Below are 5501 nucleotides of genomic sequence, written 5' to 3' on the forward strand. Positions count from 1 at the left end.
CTCCATTGAATTTTAGGCAAACACTTGACAATGTTAATTGTAACTCTTCACTAAGTAATGTTAATAATCTGATTTGTGTATACTAGATTATCTTGAGGACACCTTTTGTAGTTGAAAGCTGGTCAGTGTTTTTTTTTTTTTTTTTAATTTTAAACACATTTTGTTTTATTTTAACTCAACAACTCTACACAGGTATTTTTTTAGGATTGGTTCAATATCAAACAGTTGGCTTTGTTGGGTGTATAAAACTCATAAACATCCAAATTATGATTTTGTTTGATAATTGAGTTATATAGTTTTCTGACTTGTGCAGAACAGTGCAACTTAGCTCAAATGCAACTGCAACCTGTAATTCATGATTTATATTTAATTCAAATTAACATGCTGTGTTATTGGCTAAGCTAACCCAGAGGCACATTTTTCTCTTAGTAAATTTTAATACTTATGAGTTTTTTTTTTCCAGTTTCAGCAAAGAAAATAATTCATGCAAAAACAGAAAAATAAGCACCATTTCACCGACAGGTTACTTATGTACCCAGTTGTTAAGATCTTTTGAAAAGTTAATCCAAAATGTGTGACCTGTGTAAATTAACATTATTATTACCTATTTTATGGGTTGGCATACATACTGAAAGTGCCCCTTACTCAGTTTTACCCAAGTTCAAGATTTGAGGGTTCTCAGAGTCCAGTGGATAAAACAGATACATACTTACTTCCTTTATTACATGTCTGTGATAAATGTTGAAGTATAAGCAAATACTGAAGGAGCATAAACAAGTTAGAAATGCCTGTAGTTACCAGCATTATATTTGCATTGATTGCTGTCCAGAGAGGAAGTTGTGTGCACTGGAATAATTTTGCTTCTTTCTCCTTTGACAGCCTCTTTTCTTCTTAAGTCTTAAAACCTATGTCTCTTGACTCTCCCAAGTCTGCGGGCCTGTGCAGATGATGTTCCTCCTACCTCTGGCGGATGATGACAGCTGCAGCCCACTGCTCTGTATAAGCAAGCATGTCAGAAAGCTTGGAGTACCTCAGCTGCCCTTTACAGAACAAAAGCATCCTCTTGAGTAGCTAAAGCTTGGACTTCTAAGTAAGGTATCTTTACAAAGATCCCTTTATAGAAACCACATGTAAAAGACCTGCCATAGTCTTCAGCCTTATGGCTATGCCATTTGTAAAGATGAGCCATAGCTGAAGAAGGCCATTTATGTTTTGCACTTGGGTATCAAACATAACATGTATTTAGTGTTCAAAATTATATTGTTCAGATGGTTTTTTTTTTTCCCTTACCAAAAGGCTTATAAACCCTGTAGGTAAATAATTAAGAATTCCCAATTTGGGGAACTAAAGATTCTGGCCACCAGTTCTAACATGTAGGATATGTATGTGTGTATGTGTGGGTGGAGGGGTGGTTCCCCACATCAACAAGCAATTCTCTCAACACCGGCCGGGTATTCAACAATTTAACTCAATTCTGACATTATCTACCTGAAGATAGTATCAGATTCCACAGTTTAAGGGCTTAGTCCCCTAAAACTGCCCTCTGTTTTTGACACCAGTTGCGATTCCAGGTGGTTACCTGTTCTTCAAATGACCAGCTATAAATCAGAAGTTCCCATGAACAAAGAAGTTCTTTGGGTTACAGTTAAAGTTACAGGTTAAGGACTCAGTCCTACAAGACTGTCTCTGTTCCCACTTCAGATGCCAGTAACAAGTCCAGGTTATCACCTATGCTTTCTTAACATACTCCCTCTTCAGTTTTGATTAATTTGTTAGAATGTCTCACAGAACTCAGAGAAGCATTTTATTCACTAGATTACTGATTTACAATAAAAATATATAACTCAGGAACAGTCAGATGGAAGAGATGCATTGGGGAAGTTATGGGAAAAGGTCTAGAGTTTCCATGCCCTCCCCACGTGTGCCACTCTCCCTTGACCATGTGTTCACTAACCTGGAAATTCTCTGAACATCTTTTCAGGTTTTATAGAAGCTACATTATATAGGTATGATTGATTAAATCATTGGCCATTGGTGACTGATTCAGCCTCCATTCCCTATCCTTTCCATCTTCTCTCTTTCTTCAAGGGATCAAGGGATGGGACTAAAAGTTCCAACCCTCTATTCCTGGTTGGTTCCCTTGGCAACCAGCCTCCATCCTTCTGTGCTTTTCAAAAGTCATCCATTAACATAAACCCAGTTGTGGTGGAAAGAGGCTTGTTATGAATAACAAGACATTCATTTTTATCTTTATGGCTTTGAAGTGCTTTCAGGAACTGAGGACAAAAGACAAAATATTATAACGAAAGATGCTTTCATTGTTCTTCTGTTCAAAAATTCCAAGGTTTTGGGGATCTGTGAACCAGTAAGCATTGGTGAAGACCAAATATACATGTATTATAAATCATGGTATCCCAGGAACTAATTGTAGAGTTGTCCTGTCATCCAGTGTAAACTAATTACAGAGTGTGGTCCATTGAAGTATGAGATAACAACAGATTTACCATCTTCAAAATATTACTGATTCACTCGGCTGTCACTTAGATGGACCATCTACTACTTTCTTTTTTTAAAAAAGTCTTTTATTTTTTTTTAAGATTTTTTAAAAATTTATTTATTTGTGAGAGAGAGTGAAAGAGAGAGCATGAGAGGGAGGAGGGTCAGAGGGAGAAACAGACTCCCACTGAGCAGGGAACCTATGTGGGGTCTGGATCATGACCTGAGTCAAAGGCAGACACCTAACTGACTGAGCCACCTAAGTGCTCTCATCTGCTACTTTCTATCATTGTGCTACCATGTACTTACTGTAGAAAGTAGACTGCTAAATGGGCTTTTTCCTTTTTTTCCCCCGCTGAGGAAATAGTAAAGCTTTAGTTATTTTTTTTAAGAATCCAGGAATTAAGAATTGAAATCACAGAATACCTGTCTTTATTATAAGTAAGTTTCCTTGAAGATTTGCTTGATACTTAGAAAGTAGAACTTGAATATTTATAGATAAATAAAAAAATATTGTGTGCTAATCTAATCAGAAGGTAATAAGACCATTATTAGAACTTGTTGACAAACTGAAAATAGCAACTTAGTAGATTAAAATGGAATTTCATGATAATTTGTATTTTTATAGATGTTATATCATTTTAAGGTAAAGTAGCATCTAATTGCAGTTATGAGTTTGCATACTCAGGAGTAAATACAGTAATTGAAGTTCTAGAACTTCTATAAAAGCAAGCTTTAAACTCTATATAAGGGTAGGTTTTTAATTTTGTTACTAGGTTTTGATTCCGAAGTCTTTAAGACACAAATACTTAGTTTTGAACTGTATGTAATGAAAAACAATCGAAAAAAACAGTTACGTAATCTCCAATATCAGGAAAGAAAGAAAAGAAAGTTATTGTTAAAGTCTCAAATTGTTAAAATCTCAAATAGTAAATAGTTAAAACTTTACTATAAAAATCATTGAATTATAACATGTCTGTTTATTCATTTTTTTGGAATATATGTTTCTACCAAAATGACTACCAATGAATTACATTTCTTACATTGTTTTTCTCTTGAAGCTGGAAATAACTGCAAAGGAAATTTCAGGGAAAATATTTTAAGAATTTTATTTTAAAAATTACTTTCCAATTCCACAGATCTTTTTAAAAGCCATATTTAAAGAGAAATATTTTTCTAATAAAAGATTAGCCTGTCTTTTTTATATATGTGGCTTGTATATAGAAATAAAGTATTTTTGTTTATTGTCTTTATTGTGGCAACAATTCTGATAGTTTGTAGATTCTTTGGATTTTTACACGTCAATTATATGAATTACAGTAGCATCATTTAAAAAATAATTTTGAGGAATAAATTTAAAGAAAATAAAATGGACAATAACTCTATACTGAAAATTACAAATCATTAGTGAGAGACAAAAAAATCTAAATAAAAGGAGATAGTGATATACCATGTTCAAGGACCAGTAGATTTAATATTGTAAAGATGTCAGATGTAAAGATGTTAATTTATAATTCAACATAACCCTCATCAAAATTCCAACAGGTTTTTTAAATTAAATTGACAAGCTGAAAACACACAGATACAAAGAGCCAGGAATAACCAAGTTATTCTTAGTGAACAAAAAGCTGGAGGACTGGATGCCTCTGTGGCTCAGATGGTTAAGCATCTGCCTTCAGCTCAGGTCATGATCCCAGGGTGCTGCGACCAAATCCCACATCCAGGCTCCCTGCTCAGCAGGGAATCTACTTCTCACTCCCCCGCCCTTGCTCCCCCTGCTTGTGCTCTCACGCTCTCTGTCAAATAAATAAATAAAAATAAAATCTTAAAAAAAAAAAAGCTGGAAGACTGAGTAAATACAAAGAGTAGAAACACATGCACAGGTGGTCAGCTGATTTATGACAATCTTGACCTGTGTTTTCACATGCCAAATACCAAAATCAGTTCTAAAGGAAAAACTGAATGTGAATGATAAAATACTAAAGTTTTTAAAGGAAACAGGAGAACATCTGCTTAATCTGTGGTAGGCTGTGATTCAGGAAATCCCTGAGAGTGCCGCCAGGTTCAACAATTTACTAGAAGAACAGAACTCAGCAAAGCTGATATACTCATGGTTACAATTTACCATAGTGAAAGAATACAGATTAAAATCAGCCACAGGAATAGGTGCATAGGGCAGGGCTCAGGATAGACCAGGCACAGAGAGCTTTCAGTTGTTCTCTCCCAGTGGCATTATGTGAACAATGCTTGCTTCTCCCAAGAGTGATGTGTGGCAATGCACACAGAGTATTGTCAACCAAGGAAGCTCAACCAAACCTTGATGTCCAGGGTTTTTGTTAGGGGTCAGTCACATAGTCATGGCTCTCTTCCCACATTGCTAATCTTGGTCTCCTGCTCTTCCAAAAGTCAGTGTGATATCATATGGGCCAGGGGCCCCACCATAAATCATATTGTTAATATAGACTATTTGGCATGGTTTGAGGCCCCAAGTGAACAAAGACACTCTTTTGAGGTTAACTTCCAGGAGCCAGGGATAAGGGCTGTATCTTTCTTTGGACAAGATTAATCTTTGGTACACTTGGGTAAAAGTTCTTAAACAGGAAATATCAAAAACTCTAGACATAAAGATAAAATGATAAATCAGTCTGTATTAAGAACTTTTATTCATTCAGAGAATGATAAACTCAGAGTAGGAGAAAGTATCTCCAATACATATATTTGGCAAAGATGTATCTAGATTGTGTAAAGAACTTTTGGAAATCAGTAAGAAAAAACACCCCAAAGATGATAAGGGTTGGGGGACAATAAGCGAAAGACTTAAGAGGGAACTTTTGAAAATATAAACCTCACCTTTATTAGTTATCAGCCTAACAAATTAAAGTCATAATATGACACCACTATGTACCTAGACAAAAATGAATAAAATGAAAAAGATAGACAATACCAGACTTGACAAAAATGTGGAGCAATCATACCTCTTATACAATGCTAGTGGGGAGGTCACT

Source organism: Enhydra lutris, unplaced genomic scaffold, assembly GCF_002288905.1.
Source record: "Enhydra lutris kenyoni isolate GAN:26980312 unplaced genomic scaffold, ASM228890v2 scaffoldscaffold2, whole genome shotgun sequence".
NCBI classification, from domain to species: Eukaryota; Metazoa; Chordata; class Mammalia; order Carnivora; family Mustelidae; genus Enhydra; species Enhydra lutris.